The 17640-nt window shown below is 45.5% G+C and overlaps 1 long non-coding RNA gene across 1 annotated transcript in view; it reads left to right on the top strand.

Annotated features, from left to right (window-relative positions):
• The first annotated feature begins 2472 nt into the window (after positions 1-2472).
• Positions 2473-17640, top strand: part of LOC139746801 (uncharacterized) — a 16628-nt gene continuing 1460 nt past the window's right edge. Inside the window, exons 1-2 of the long non-coding RNA XR_011712233.1 lie at positions 2473-2962; positions 8163-8621. This is a non-coding gene — a long non-coding RNA (uncharacterized lncRNA). The remainder of the gene's footprint in view (positions 2963-8162; positions 8622-17640) is intronic.

Here is a 17640-nt window from a genome sequence, read left to right as displayed (position 1 = left end):
GGGTTGATGTCCTTCCAGCCACACTCAAGTCAACATGTAAAGACTTCGTGAGGGATAAGTCTCCCCAGAGACGACTATTGGGGAGCTGGGTGGAGAGAGCCTCGCTCAGGTAGTAATACTGCTTGTTTTGGAAATAGATGCGAGTTTGATAAGGGAAAGGGGAATTAGGTCTGTGTGTATATGGAAGAGGAAATAGTGTAAGTACTGTACGTATGGTCTTACCGTTTTCCTCAACATGCATAAACAAAACGGGTAAACCTGATGTAAATCCTCCTCCTCCTCGTCCTCCTCCTCCTTTTCACATACAATGGACGACGAAGAATCTTCCCCTCACGCTCGCGTCCTCTGCGCTCAGTAAGAGCCCTTGATATCGTGAGATATTCAGATGACCTCTCTGTTTGTCCGTCTGTCACCCTCAGCACCTGGCGTCGAGGGGGTAAATGACGCCCTGCGAGCTTCATGTTGACTCTCCTGACGGCGGGAGTGTGGACTCGGCTCGGTTGCTGTGCGAGGACCCGCCTCTATCTTTATTTACTTCGCCAACACTCATGACCTCCAGATCAAAATATCCTCTGTGGACCACCACTTCGATGTCACTTTTAATCTCGCTGGGTAACTGATGTCGCTGCCATCCAATTAAGGTTTGGCTGGATCTTTTCTTATACTCAGAATCTGTGCAGTACGAAGGATTGGGGCTATTTAAGGTGGAGTGTGTGTGCGTTATAACACAAACACGTCAGTCAGGCGCTTCGTGCGCGTTCAGACGAGTGTGTGGAGTGCGTGGGGATAAGTGGTGGTGTTCGTGTTTGGGTGTGGTGGAGCGCTTATAGGATACGTGCCTGTGTGTGTGTGTGTGTGTGTGTGTGTGTGTGGAGGTAAGGGAGATAAGTGAATATACACATGTGTGTGTGTGTATGATCACTACTTATGTGTGTATGGAAAGGGAGTTGTACACTCGTGTTGCCCCGTCTCCTAACCTTGTATGTATGTACTGTGTCTTTATTCCTACACACACACACACACACACACACACACACACACACACACACAATAGTCATAATCATTTTCATTTACTTACCATGGGTTCAGATTTTCTCCACTATTCCACGATCGGCTGAGGGAATCTGTACTTTGCTTTTCTCACAATTTTTATCTGTTCGTGGAAATCTAATTTCCAGTCGTCAGTTTGCTATTTCTCACAAGTGTATTGTTAATCTCCATATTAATCTCATTATTCACTCGCTCATATGTCTTTATCCAGACTTCCTGACCCTCATAACTGCACGACAACTTGCTTTGAATGTCGGATGCGACAGAGCCACAGTCGCTGAATGTCCCTATGTGTCTGAGACACTGGAGATGGGAAGATGAAATTCCCTCCTCAGCTGCGTCATTACTGGACGATGAAGATATATCAACAACTCACACATATTCCAGCGGTGTAACTCATCTTTGAAGCACGATCGTCTCCGCCAAGAAAGAAAAAGAGAGAGCCATCAAGAAGGACCCCAGTGTTATCTTCACAACAGAGTTACGAATAATAACCACTAAATGTTTTCGTTCTCGTGTATCATCCTTCTCAGATAACATTTCCGACTCCAGCTTCGATTTTGGATTGGTGGGATCAACAACACAGTCGCCAGCATAAAAGTTTTCCTTCAGTCGTCCCCAGAACCATTTGTAACAAGGTCTAATGTGATTAACTTGGTCAAAGGGCATTGTCAACACAACAGTGAGTCGCGAGGATAAAACTTTCTCCGTCAAAGGTGCTGGGGCTAAAGATAATCATGAACCAACGCACCTTGTGGTGGTGGTGGTGGCGACGCCACAGCAGACGTCTTTTTTTGTGGTGTCAAGGGTGTTGTGGTTATATGGGGATAAGAAATGGTAATTCGTAAAGACGAGAGGTTCAAAAAAGGAGACAACATACACTCTCTCTCTCTCTCTCTCTCTCTCTCTCTCTCTCTCTCTCTCTCTCTGAGCTCTGTGACGAACGTAACACAAGTAGACCTTTTGCAACAAACCCCAATTGTCATTTTAGTACATTCCGTGTCGATGGCGTTTGCGGGAGGATGAATAGCAATTCGTCAGCACGAGAGATTCCAGGGAGGAAGGAACATACTCACATTGAGCTCTATGATGAAAGTTGTCTAAATATATCTTTTGTGATAAGTGCTAATGGTCACCCTAGCTTATCTCCTTTCATTGGCTAAAGTATAATCGTGTTCCACCAACAGGTGGGTCACGCCCTTGTGGCAAGAGGAGACTTAACGTAAAATGATCAACTGTGTTTAATGTTGTTGTTGTGGGGACGGTTATGGCCCGGGGGAGTTGGCTTAGATGTTTGAAACTGGTCGTGATGAGCGGTCGACTGGGAACTTCTGAGCAAGGTCCTGGTCAGGCAGGGGGTTGATGACTTTGTGGCGTACATGAGCTACTGCTCACAAGGACGAAGAAAGACACTCAAAATGATATATGAAAAAAAAAGACGAAAATATAAAACAGTAAAGGAACTCTTCCACGGTGGGATCACCCTTCCACACTGGGATCACCGAACGAGGCAGCATACGTAGGTCAGGGCTGGTCACCGCCATCACGGCCAGTGGCGGCCCCAGCCTTGGCAGCAGAGGTCGGGATTGGCCGCAAACACCATCAGTGGCGCCCCAGACGCGGCAGCAGAAGGACGAACAGCTGACGCCTCTCCTCGACTCAGCCAGCTTCACCCACCCTCCCTACACGCGTCCACCAGGAATTAACTCGACAGGAAAATATAAATCTCTCTCTCTCTCTCTCTCTCTCTCTCTCTCTCTCTCTCTCTCTCTCTCTCTCAGTGTCTACTGACTTCGGCATTGATCAGGAGCTCCCGTCTGTTGATTTCTAAATACCATTCGATTCCACAAGAGGACGATTATCGATGCGATTATAATGGGAAGGTTATCTGCACCTCCTCCAACACTATAAGGTAAGAAATATGTGAATAGGTATTTCGTTAAGAGATCTAATTCCACAAGAGGCAGTGGACGAGGTTGGCATCTCTCAAAGTGAACTGTAACGTAGGATGTCGAAGGTGAAATTGGTGTTTATGAATTAGTAAAGTCATTTTTTTTTTTTCATAGGCTTCTGTTATATGTCGTATGACTAGGCGCGTCACTCATATCCTATACCTGTTCTTGATATATACTTTATCATATCCGTTAGTCAAGTCTGTTCATAGTACTTTCTCTCTCAATGTGGTAAGTGCTACGCGTTTGCGTAAGCAGCTGACCTGAAGGGCAATACTTACTAGGCGTACTCAACATAAACCACCTGTTGGCCTGTTACCAGGGAGGGTTCTAACCCTACACCCTGCCAGGGAGCTACCTCTCGTTCCTCACACTACACCCTGCCAGGGAGCTACCTCTCGTTCCTCACCCTACACCCTGCCAGGGAGCTACCTCTCGTTCCTCACACTACACCCTGCCAGGGAGCTACCTCTCGTTCCTCACCCTACACCCTGCCAGGGAGCTACCTCTCGTTCCTCACACTACACCCTGCCAGGGAGCTACCTCTCGTTCCTCACACTACACCCTGCCAGGGAGCTACCTCTCGTTCCTCACCCTACACCCTGCCAGGGAGCTACCTCTCGTTCCTCACACTACACCCTGCCAGGGAGCTACCTCTCGTTCCTCACACTACACTCTGCCAGGGACCTACCTCTCGTTCCTCACCCTGCACCCTGCCAGGGACCTACCTCTCGTTCCTCACCCTACACCCTGCCAGGGAGCTACCTCTCGTTCCTCACCCTACACTCTGCCAGGGAGCTACCTCTCGTTCCTCACACTACACTCTGCCAGGGAGCTACCTCTCGTTCCTCACCCTACACTCTGCCAGGGAGCTACCTCTCGTTCCTCACTCTACACCCTGCCAGGGAGCTACCTCTCGTTCCTCACCCTACACTCTGCCAGGGAGCTACCTCTCGTTCCTCACCCTGCACCCTGCCAGGGAGCTACCTCTCGTTCCTCACCCTGCACCCTGCCAGGGAGCTACCTCTCGTTCCTCACACTACACCCTGCCAGGGAGCTACCTCTCGTTCCTCACCCTGCACCCTGCCAGGGAGCTACCTCTCGTTCCTCACACTACACCCTGCCAGGGAGCTACCTCTCGTTCCTCACCCTACACCCTGCCAGGGAGCTACCACTCGTTCCTCACCCTACACCCTGCCAGGGAGCTACCTCTCGTTCCTCACACTACACCCTGCCAGGGAGCTACCTCTCGTTCCTCACCCTACACCCTGCCAGGGAGCTACCTCTCGTTCCTCACACTACACCCTGCTAGGGAGCTACCTCTCGTTCCTCACACTACACCCTGCCAGGGAGCTACCTCTCGTTCCTCACCCTACACCCTGCCAGGGAGCTACCTCTCGTTCCTCACACTACACTCTGCCAGGGAGCTACCTCTCGTTCCTCACCCTACACCCTGCCAGGGAGCTACCACTCGTTCCTCACCCTACACCCTGCCAGGGAGCTACCTCTCGTTCCTCACACTACACTCTGCCAGGGAGCTACCTCTCGTTCCTCACACTACACCCTGCCAGGGAGCTACCTCTCGTTCCTCACCCTACACCCTGCCAGGGAGCTACCTCTCGTTCCTCACCCTACACCCTGCCAGGGAGCTACCTCTCGTTCCTCACACTACACCCTGCTAGGGAGCTACCTCTCGTTCCTCACACTACACCCTGCCAGGGAGCTACCTCTCGTTCCTCACACTGCACCCTGCCAGGGAGCTACCTCTCGTTCCTCACCCTACACCCTGCCAGGGAGCTACCTCTCGTTCCTCACCCTACACCCTGCCAGGGAGCTACCTCTCGTTCCTCACCCTACACCCTGCCAGGGAGCTACCTCTCGTTCCTCACCCTACACCCTGCCAGGGACCTACCTCTCGTTCCTCACCCTACACCCTGCCAGGGAGCTACCACTCGTTCCTCACCCTACACCCTGTTGTAAGGTTAACTTTCCGTCCACACCCTACACCCTTTCAGAGACCTGCCACGCGGCCTCTCTCTCTCTCTCTCTCTCTCTCTCTCTCTCTCTCTCTCTCTCTCTCTCTCTCTCTCTCGTCCTTTTACTTTCTAGGTGGGGAATATATATATATATATATATATATATATATATATATATATATATATATATATATATATATATATATATTTATTTATTTATTTTAAACTATTCGCCATTTCCCGCGTTAGCGAGGTAGCGTTAAGAACATAGGACTGGGCCTTTTTTGGAATATCCTCACCTGGCCCCCTCTGTTCCTTCTTTTGGAAAAAAAAAAAAAAAACGAAAGGGGAGGATTTCCAGCCCCTCGCTCCCTCCCCTTTTAGTCGCCTTCTACGACACGCAGGGAATACGTGGGAAGTATTCTTAATCCCCTATCCCCAGGAATAATATATATATATATATATATATATATATATATATATATATATATATATATATATAAAAGAATGTGGTTGTCGGGTGAAATCTCACTTCAGTAGTTCATACAATTATATTTACCATGTAATTTTTCTATACGTGTGGCACGACATGTTTCGTGGAGACAATCCACCTCATCAGGTGCCAGTACTTAACAAAGTTATTTAAATCCCAACATCACACTTGAGTCCCGCCGTCCAACACCAATCTGTACAGACCAACCACTGTCCGCTTTGTCTGGCCATAACCGTTGTAAGGGAGAGTGATTAAGGGGGGGTCACGTGGCGGAGGTTGACCTGGGTAGCTGGGTGTGTCTTGAACAACTTTTTTTGTTTTCGTGTTTTGTCAGTTCTCTTGTAATGATTTGGTTAATGCTAGGATGGGCTTTAGAATTGTCTGAGGACAAACTAAAGTTGTTGGTATTAGCAATTAAGACAGATTCAATGACTGCGTGTGGCATAATCAGCAGAGGGGTATAGAACAACGGGATTTTCAAGATCTATGGGGTGATCATTTTCATGACAATGTTTAGCGATCGCATTTTTGTAGTCATCCCTGCGTACTGCATGACGGTGTATAGAAAATGTATAGAAAAATTACATGCTAAATGAAATTATATGAACTCCTCCATACTACCAGCACGGACAAGTGTCATCATATATATATATATATATATATATATATATATATATATATATATATATATATATATATATATATATGTATGTATATATGATAGAGTTGATAGAGATGCTCTGTGGAAGGTATTAAGAATATATGGTGTGGGAGGCAAGTTGTTAGAAGCAGTGAAAAGTCTTTATCGAGGATGTAAGGCATGTGTACGTGTAGGAAGAGAGGAAAGTGATTGGTTCTCAGTGAATGTAGGTTTGCGGCAGGGGTGTGTGATGTCTCCATGGTTGTTTAATTTGTTTATGGATGGGGTTGTTAGGGAGGTGAATGCAAGAGTTTTGGAAAGAGGGGCAAGTATGAAGTCTGTTGTGGATGAGAGAGCTTGGGAAGTGAGTCAGTTGTTGTTCGCTGATGATACAGCGCTGGTGGCTGATTCATGTGAGAAACTACAGAAGCTGGTGACTGAGTTTGGTGAAGTGTGTGAAAGAAGAAAGTTAAGAGTAAATGTGAATAAGAGCAAGGTAATTAGGTACAGTAGGGTTGAGGGTCAAGTCAATTGGGAGGTAAGTTTGAATGGAGAAAAGCTGGAGGAAGTAAAGTGTTTTAGATATCTGGGAGTGGATCTGGCAGCAGATGGAACCATGGAAGCGGAAGTGAATCATAGGGTGGGGGAGGGGGCGAAAATCCTAGGAGCCTTGAAGAAGGTGTGGGAGTCGAGAACATTATCTCGGAAAGCAAAAATGGGTATGTTTGAAGGAATAGTGGTTCCAACAATGTTGTATGGCTGCGAGGCGTGGGCTGTGGATAGAGTTGTGCGCAGGAGGGTGGATGTGCTGGAAATGAGATGTTTGAGGACAATGTGTGGTGTGAGGTGGTTTGATCGAGTAAGTAATGTAAGGGTAAGAGAGATGTGTGGAAATAAAAAGAGCGTGGTTGAGAGAGCAGAAGAGGGTGTTTTGAAATGGTTTGGGCACATGGAGAGAATGAGTGAGGAAAGATTGACCAAGAGGATATATGTGTCGGAGGTGGAGGGAACGAGGAGAAGTGGGAGACCAAATTGGAGGTGGAAAGATGGAGTGAAAAAGATTCTGAGTGATCGGGGCCTGAACATGCAGGAGGGTGAAAGGAGGGCAAGGAATAGATTGAATTGGATCGATGTGGTATACCGGGGTTGACGTGCTGTCAGTGGATTGAATCAGGGCATGTGAAGCGTCTGGGGTAAACCATGGAAAGTTGTGTGGGGCATGGATGTGGAAAGGGAGCTGTGGTTTCGGGCATTATTGCATGACAGCTAGAGACTGAGTGTGAACGAATGGGGCCTTTGTTATCTTTTCCTAGCGCTACCTCGTACACATGAGGGGGGAGGGGGATGGTATTCCATGTGTGGCGAGGTGGCGATGGGAGTGAATGGGGGAAGACAGTGTGAATTGTGTGCATGGGTATATATGTATGTGTCTGTGTGTGTATATATATGTGTACATTGAGATGTATAGGTATGTATATTTGCGTGTGTGGACGTGTGTGTATATACATGTGTATGGGGGTGGGTTGGGCCATTTCTTTCTTCTGTTTCCTTGCGCTACCTCGCAAATGCGGGAGACAGCGACAAAGCAAAATGAATAAATATATATATATATATATATATATATATATATATATATATATATATATATATATATATATATATATAGTTTTATATTTGGATCCGTAAAGTATAAATGAATGCTGTAACAAATACCGGTAACCGACTATTGTACGGCATAATAGTCATATACATATAATTGCCGGCAGCCAGGCATCATCTGTATGAGGCCATTGTTCCTTACGCTTCTCTCTATACATGTGGCAGATTATTTCCCCCCCACACACTAAACACGGCGCCCTCTGATGATGTTATCCTCCCATTGTGATGCTCGCATAGAAAACAGCTGTATCATGTGTGTGTGTGTGTGTGTGTGTGTGTGTGTGTGTGTGTGTGTGTGTGTCTGTGTGTGTGTGTGAATATCGTAATAACCAATGACTGGTGTCCATAAAGTGTGAGGTGACGACTCCTGACGAGCCGCTGGTGTCTTTCAGATGGGAGGCGTGCCCTTGGAGGTGTTGTGGTGCCAGTGCCAGGGCAACGCTAGCGCCACGCCCCACCAGCTCCTCATACACCAGCAGGTGTCCAAGATGCACGAGGAGGCCAGGCACCACGCCCTCTGGTACGTGTTCCTGGTGCTGGCGCTCTACCTGCTTGGCCTGGTCCTCATCATCAGGAAGTCGGGGAGCTCCGAGCGCCACACCGCCGTCTCCGCCCTCTCCTTCTGCTGCTCCCAGGCGCTCTCCTCCATCGTACGTGGCAGGAACCAGCACTAGTGCTGCCCGCCCCCCCTTATACCCCATCCTTCAGGAGGCGTATGGTGCGCGTCCGTCATAGTGGAGGGAACAGCCACACCGACGTGGATGATGATATCTGTCATGACTGTAGCCAGGAAGACGTGGACCGTAGCGACTTGTGACACTCGACTCTCGTCCTGCCTGGACACCCTACAGGTGCATGATACCTTGTTGCTTCCTCTTCACTACCGCCACACTGGCCTTGGTAAACCCTACCATCCATCTAGTACGACCCATAACAGTCTTGAGTCATCCCTTTAGTACGACCCATAACAGTCCTGAGTCATCCCTCTAGTACGACCCATAACAGTCCTGAGTCATTGCTCTAGTACGACCCATGGCAGTCTTGAGTCATCCCTCTAGTACGACCCATAACAGTCTTGAGTCATCCCTCTAGTACGACCCATAACAGTCCTGAGTCATCCCTCTAGTACGACCCATAACAGTCTTGAGTCATCCCTCTAGTACGACCCATAACAGTCCTGAGTCATTGCTCTAGTACGACCCATAACAGTCTTGAGTCATCCCTCTAGTACGACCCATAACAGTCTTGAGTCATCCCTCTAGTACGACCCATAACAGTCCTGAGTCATGCTCTAGTACGACCATAACAGTCCTGAGTCATCCCTCTAGTACGACCCATAACAGTCTGAGTCATCCATCTAGTACGACCCATAACAGTCCTGAGTCATCCATCTAGTACGACCCATAACAGTCTTGAATCATCCCTCTAGTACGACCCATAGCAGTCGTGAGTCATCCATCTAGTACGACCCATAACAGTCCTGAGTCATCCCTCTAGTACGACCCATTACAGTCCTGGGTCGCCTCTATATGTCATGTAACAGTGTCAGGATTTCCCTGTATGTCATGTGATAGTGCCAGGCCATCCCAGTATGTCATGTGACAACCCTGGGTCATCCCGTGTCTCATGCGAGAATCCTAGGTCGTCCCAGCACGTCGTGAGACAGTCATGCGTCATCCCCATGAGTCATGTGACAGTGCCAACTCATCCCCTTATGTACGTGACAGTCGTGCGTAATCCCCGTATGTCATATGACAGTGCCAGATCATCCCTTCATGTCGTCTGGCAATCTTGGAGTCGTCCAGTGTCTTACAGTGCTAGTGACTGAGACAAATCTGAGCTATAGAATAAAGATTTGTACCCACATGATGTAAACATGTAGGTCATCAGCATTCGACCCACCCACGTAATACATCCAAGTGCAACATGATACACTTGTGTGAGGGTTTCCCCGGGTGATAGTAAGACAGATGTAGTCTCTCCAGGGTGACTCTGGGGGCAATGAGGGCCAGAAGGACTGCTGAGACTTATGCTGTCTGTGAGATAGTCACTTGTGGTATGAGAGTTATGCTGTGTATAGATGAATATACGACACATTAGTATGTAAAACTATAGCTAAGTCATACTTATTGTCCATTTCAGAGTCACACATGTTTATGCACACAAGAAGGTCATTTGCACACGCTTATGCAGTATTTTTCACACAGACAGTTTTCATCTCCATCTAAAAACACCTTTAGAAGAGTGCAATGCATGTAATGATGAAAATGCTTCATTTCGTATGACGACATACATTTCTATTTTGATGTAACATTTCAGAAACGTGTTAATATAGATTTTATAACGAAATCCAAGTTTGTTTCCCTTTACCTTGCGATGTTTTCTTTAATGAAGTAAATAACATCCACCTCACGACCAAAATCAAGATGGAATGGGAAAAAGAAGGTCAATTGCACTTTCTTGATGCGTTGATAAATAGAGATTCTGATCATTTGTTCTTTAAAATCTACAGGAAGCCTACCAACTCTGAGAGTTATATTCATTATTTCTCAGTACATGATTCTTCTATACAAATGTCTGTAGTTATGTCTATGTTTGTAAGAGCAGATATGTGATCCCATAGGCCTGGTAGAAGAATGCAGTCATATAAGACGTATCTTTAGGCAATTATATTATCCCAACTGGTTTGTGAACAAAGCTTACTGGAAAGCTGTGAAGAAATGTGACAAATAAGGATAAGTCTAAATGTTTAGTGTTGCTCTATTCTCCCAACTTAGCTGATCTAAGACATGTTCTAAAAAACAGTGCTTGTAAGGTTGCTTTCCAGTACAATAACACCATCAGTAAGACCTTAATAAAAAGTAGGCCAAATCATGCAACAATTGGGAGTGTTTACGTCGTCAAATGCAAGGCATGTAAATTATTTATATAGGCCAGACAGGTAAACTGTAACGGAGAGGTGTTATTGGCACCGTCATGCACTACGCAGGGATGACCACAAAAATGCGGTCGCTAAACATTGTCATGAAAATGATCATCCCATAGATCTTGAAAATCCCGTTATTCTATACCCCTCTACTGATTATGCCACACGCAACGTTATTGAATCTGCCTTATTTTGTCCCTAGGCAATTCTAAAGCCTGTCCTAGCATTAACCAAATTATTATGAGAGAATTGACAGAACACGAAAACATAAGAAAAAAAAGTTGTTCAAGACACACCCAGCTACCCAGGTCAACCCCCGCCACGTGACCCCCCTTAATCACTCTCCCTTACAACGGTTACTGCCAGACAAAGCAGACAGTGGTTGCTCTGTACAGATTGGTGTTGGACGGCGGGACTCAAGTGTGATGTTGGGATTTAAATAACTTTGTTAAGTGCTGGCACCTGATGTGGATTGTCTCCACGAAATATGTTGTGCCACATTTATAGACGAAGCTAGGATGCCATTTGGTAAACACGCATGTTTACCAAGTGGCATCCTAACTTCGTCTCTTCGATGTATATCAACTGACTGTTATATTTCTCTCTTGTGTCTCCCTGATGATGTGATTATTACACGAAAGTGCACTTGGGAACTTATCGTGTTTCATTTTCCCCGTGGACTCATAGGAATATCTTGATCACGCGCAAAATTGTGATCCTTTCCGATATATATATATATATATATATATATATATATATATATATATATATATATATATATAGATATATATACATGTATATATATATATATATATATATATATATATATATATATATATATATATATATATATAGAGAGAGAGAGAGAGAGAGAGAGAGAGAGAGAGAGAGAGAGAGGATGATTTTAACGTGACGTCGTGTGGTGTTCACTGTGTTTCGTTGCTAGGTCGCAGTCAGGGAAGCTACTCTCTCTCTCTCTCTTTCTCTCTCTCTCTCTCTCTCTCTCTCTCTCTCTGCTTTATTGACGCCGTCGTGATATAATCGTCGTCACCGATTCGCAATTCCCCTCCCACCTCACTTTTTTCCCCTGACCTGAATGAAATTGTTGAAAAGACCTCATAAAAAAAGAAAAAGTGTCGAAAATAAGATTCTCATTTTCCTTTTTTTTCCCCTTTTTTTCGATTCGTTGGCGTATGACGGTATTGCCTCAACATGGAAGTTTAGAAGGGGCCGCTCCACATGCTGCTGAAATTGGGTTCATTATAGTGAATTGGTTGACCTGGGACAATGTGTCAACCTCATTATGTTAATGATGGCGGATATATCGGCACGACAACGGCCTCGTTCAATGGTGTAACAACCCGACGAGCCGATAGTCCCTGATCCTCTGTTGCCGAAGGTAGGGAGTTAAGCAGGGAGGATGGGGAGACTATTGGTGGTGGTGGGGAGTTGGATACTGGTAGCTGGGAGAGCTTAGTGCTGGTGGTGGAGAATTTAATTGTTGTAATGGTGAAATCTAATGCTTGCCATCTCCAATACTTGGCAGCGAGACACGTCACCCACCCGTTTCCAGGGCCTGGCTGTGAGAGACGCCACCCACCCGTCTCCAGGGCCTGGCTGTGAGAGACGCCACCCACCCGTCTCCAGGGCCTGGCTGTGAGAGACGTCACCCACCCGTCTCCAGGGCCTGGCTGTGAGAGACGTCACCCACCCGTCTCCAGGGCCTGGCTGTGAGAGACGTCACCCACCCGTCTCCAGGGCCTGGCTGTGAGAGACGTCACCCACCCGTCTCCAGGGCCTGGCTGTGAGAGACGTCACCCACCCGTCTCCAGGGACTGGCTGTGAGAGACGTCACCCACCCGTCTCCAGGGCCTGGCTGTGAGAGACGTCACCCACCCGTCTCGTGGGCCTGGCTATGAGAGACGTCATCCACCCGTCTCAGTACCTGGCTACATGACATGAGACTACTATGGCGACTCCCCCGTTGCTGGACCAGTCTGACTGGAATGCAAGGGGCTTTGTTTGTGGTGGTGATCGTGGGGAAGAGGATCAGAGATTATACAGGTTAGTGTGGTAGAAGCAGAGAGGAGTACACAGAAAGAGAGGGACGGTCGATATGTGACTGAGGAGGCGCGACTCATGCAAGTCGTGACGCTGAACCGTTTGAGCGAGTCCTGGAACACCCTATGTTAGGGCTGGTCTGGGCTGGGAACGTTACCCTCTTTATATACTACCAGCCAACGTGTGTTTACGTGCAACTTTATCCCCGCCTCCTGCCTCAGCCTGCAATTATGGACAGGCTGCAGGGAGAGTTCACGGAAGTTTGGAATAAAAAAGATGAGTTTCGGATTCTGAAGTTTCCCGCCACTTCACCTGTGGACGGGCAAGTGTTGGTGTTTTGGTAGTCGTTCTCCCTCTGGGCAAACTAATATCGTAGTCTTTGAGCTCTTGTGGTCGTCTATCGTAGCCTTTGAGCTCTTGTGGTCGCCTATCGTGGTCTTTGAGCTCTTGTGGTCGCCTATCGTAGTCTTTGAGCTCTAGTGGCCGCCTATCGTAGTCTTTGAGCTCTTGTGGTCGCCCATCGTAGTCTTTGAGCTCTTGTGGTCGCCCTTCGTAGTCTTTGAGCTCTTGTGGTCGCCTATCGTAGTCTTTGAGCTCTTGTGGTCACCTATCGTAGTCTTTGAGCTCTTGTGGTCGCCCTTCGTAGTCTTTGAGCTCTTGTGGTCGCCTGTCGTAGTCTTTGAGCTCTTGTGGTCGCCTATCGTAGTCTTTGAGCTCTTGTGGTCGCCCATCGTAGTCTTTGAGCTCTCGTGGTCGCCAGGACTCCTTTCTTTCATCACTTGAAAAGATGATATGGGCGTGAAATTGAATAATATTCATTGACGGGGTTTACTGAACAATCATTAAGGTATTTTGCTGCCTGAGCCGCCTTAGTCAACATATCATACATGGGATGGTGATGGGTGATATCATTTTTACACTGATTCTCTTCAATGATAAAGCGATTAGATCAAGATAACCTCATACCATTTAGCTATGATACATCTTCTGTGCTAATCCATCTCAACTATCGTGATCTCTTTTGACTACCGCGTCATTATAATGTCTTAACCAATATAGATCATGAGGGATGATAAAAGAGATAAGACATTTCCGGAAGGATAAAAGATTGGGAGTTTAAGGACTTGCAAAAGTCAAACATCAGAAATGATTTGCAGAACGAATGAGCAACCGCCTTGCATGAAATTCTCCCATGTCCTTGGCCTTAATGATGGCATACTATGTTCTCTTACAAACCCCAACTCTCTTTCTGGTCTTTAAGACCCAAGTCTTTTCAGGGAACAACAAACAGATTCTAGGCCGTCATTAAGGCAATGGCCTGTGCCAATCAGAGAGAGACCTGGCGAGTCAAACAACAGCGAAATGTTTCTCATGAAAAGTAAAGATTAGCTTTTGCACAGACATTTGTGGGGAAAGTTGTATTGCTGTTCATTTACGATAAGAAATTAAAAAAAAATGGACACTTTTAGCTTTAACTATTCTTCATGTAAATGTTTACAGCCGGTGTGTGTTTGTGTGTGTGTGTGTGTGTGTGTGTGTGTGTGTGTGTGTGTCATATATGTATATATTGAATATACAGTTATATGTGACGGTATTATTATGAACCCATGTGCATATAGGCTAACACTACCTTGATGCTAACATTAAACAGACGTCGGGTTAAAGTTCAACAAGATGGATCGTAAATTGAGGGTAAACGCGTCTTGAATTACAGCAATTCAATATATGGACACTCGAACACAACTGACATTCCCCTGGGTCCTTTACACCACTATGGTAGATTTCCTACCTCTTTTTTTTTCTCATCTCGTGAAACGTTATCTTTTTATAACTAAACGTTGCAAATGGTTATCTACCTCCCCAGAGGTCAGCTGTTGTGACCCTCTCGTACGAACTGGTGAAGTAATGACCAGTTTCCTCTCGATATCATAACATAATGATCTATATGTGTGCACATTATTTCAGTATCTCCAGCAACTCGACCTGTTTCATCATGCCAGTTTATTATACCATTTTCTTCATTGTTTTCCCTTAGCTTCACATCTGTCTCTACTTTCATTCATGTTCTTTTTAATTGCCTTCAGCCAGTAGGTGTAGAAAATCCTTGCTCATTCTCCTTTTGCTCATCTTTTGTCACTGTAGGAGCCAGTTCATTTCCAATTACTCCAGCAAGGCCAGAAAGCTAAAGAATATATCCTTTCCTTTCATACTATTCGCCATTTCCCGCATTAGCGAGGTAGCGTTAAGAACAGAGGACTGGGCCATAGAGGGAATATCCTCACCTGGGCCCCATCTCTGTTCGTTCTTTTGGAAAAAAAAAAAATATATATATATATATATATATATATATATATATATATATATATATATATATATATATATATTCCTATGAGTCCACGGGGAAAATGAAACACGAAGAGTTCCCAAGTGCACTTTCGTGTAATAATCACATCATCAGGGGGGACACAAGAGAGAAATATAACAGTCAGTTGATATACATCGAAGAGACTGTTATATTTCTCTCTTGTGTCTCCCCTGATGATGTGATTATTACACGAAAGTGCACTTGGGAACTTTTTGTTTCATTTTCTCCGTGGACTCATAGGAATATCTTGATCACGCGCAAAATTGTGATCCTTTCCAATATATATATAAAACATTTTGTCACCTCCCTTACAACTTTCTTAGTACTCCGCTTTTATTCTGTCAAATGAAAATATTAAGGATCGCTGACTACACAATACTCCCTTTTCAAAGTTCACATCTTCCTCTGAAAACCTCACAATTCACCATTAATTCTGCCTCTGTTGAAAAGACTCCATCACCCAGTCGACCACATTTTCCTTTCATCATCCCCTCAAGTAACGAAATTCTCTGTGCATTGTATCTCTAACTCTTGGCGAACCGAAAGATGAAAAATTTATTACACGACAACTCCTGGCTTGGGGAGAGAGGAGGTCATTGTGAGCGATGCTGTCGTTTCTTGGAAATGCTTTGTGGTCTATCTCATATCTCCCGAAGCATTTGGCGTCCCCCAAGATTCGCTTCAGCGTCTCCATTGCTACCGTATCAAATATCTGCCTCATAAGTGAGGCATTTTATGATGTGTGCTCGAGGGTGACAACAGAAACTTCGACGATAGGGTACAAGTTCAGAGTACATTTTTGCAAGGGGAATGAATCAGTGTTATCTGACGTTTCGAAGAGTTTGAAAGGTTTTGAAGGTGCTGGAGAGAATTCTGGAGCAGATGTGGATGCCATGGCTTCAAGTGGACGTGATGGGGGTGGTGATGTGGTGAGAGTTAGTGGGGCCCTTTGAAGATAGAGAGAGAGAGAGAGAGAGAGAGAGAGAGAGAGAGAGAGAGAGAGAGAGAGAGAGAGAGAGAGAGAGAGTCGTATGCCGCACGAATTCCGAGAAAGCTTCGGAACAACGTACCACTTGAGATTCATCTTGGCAGCAGAGCGCTGCTACGGTGGCCTGTATAATGCTATGGGTACAACCAGTCGCTCTGTTGAGTGTGTCGGAGGGGAGGAAAAAAGAATGGCCTTTGACGTAGATGGAGAGGAAAGGAATCGTACAAAAGAGTATGAAGTTGTCGAACTAAGTTTGAAGACGTAGTTGAATCTGCTTCATAAAAATTCTTCGCTCAGGAGCGAAATAGGGTCTGCTTTGAATACAAGGGAGAGGGAAGCGAGTGGACTCGGAGAGGGAACCAGGGTCTGCTTTTGAATACAATGGGGAAGGAAAGGACTGGACTCTGTATTTTCCAAGTAGGGAGATGGACTCTGCGTGATCACAGATAACCGACTGTCTACGAGAACCTGAAGCTATAAAAACTCAGTCTTTCGCCCGTAACAAACTACTAACCACGTTCGTATAGGCTGAGTGTCCATTCATCACGTTCCTTTAGCTTAAATCACCTACTGGAGCTTAACATTTTCACATAATAACTTCTAGTAATTCTAGATCATGACAGGCACTTAGCAAATTCAGTGAGTACGACATGAAATTACTTTGCTGAAACAGATGCAGGAAGCAGCTTAATAACCTATTGTGACACAAGTCACAATCTCTCTCTTTCAACTGGTATGAAATGTGATTCAAAACACTCTGCCTGAACAGGTGCAGGAAGCAAGCAGCTTATAACAGGGTGACGCAGGATACAATCTCTTTCTTGAAATGGTACGAAATGTTGCAATCTAACACACACACACGCACACACACACACACACACACACACACACACACTGGACACGTCCTTTCTTTATCCTTTGGACAAAGGAATCCTACATCTTTTCCATCACATAACTGCAACGATTTTGTGGTGCGCGCAAGGATAAGAGTCGAATGAGGCGTCTGAAGGAGGAGGAGGAGGAGGAGGAAGAGCTTTCTTCAGGTCTCACTGACCAGACCTGTTGCTCATGTGGCCCCCACAAGCGGCTATGGTTGAATCAGGGGTCGAAAGAGGAGACATTCTTAAAGTGGGCGAAATATACTTCCATTCTTTGTAACGGTAATAATAATAACAATAATAATGATAATGATAACAATTATAACGATAATGATAGTAATGATAGTAATGATAATGATAATAGTAATATAATGATACTCATGACTAAGTAATTATAAGAATATGATGATGATGATGATGATAATAATGATAACAATGATGATAATGATCATCGTTATCATCATTACTATAATGAAGTTAATAATGATAATGATAATAATGATAATCATAATTATGGGTTGACTGTGGAAAATTGTCGCAACCAGGGATTCGAAAACTATGCAAACTCGACCCCTTGGCCGGCCCGTGAATGTGTCATGGTCAGCAACGCTAACCCCTAACACCATAGTCAAGACTCGTGAAAAGATCAATA

Source organism: Panulirus ornatus, chromosome 66, assembly GCF_036320965.1.
Source record: "Panulirus ornatus isolate Po-2019 chromosome 66, ASM3632096v1, whole genome shotgun sequence".
Lineage (NCBI taxonomy): Eukaryota > Metazoa > Arthropoda > Malacostraca > Decapoda > Palinuridae > Panulirus > Panulirus ornatus.
Note: the sequence above shows the minus strand (reverse complement) of the source record. Positions and strands in the feature narration are given on the sequence as shown.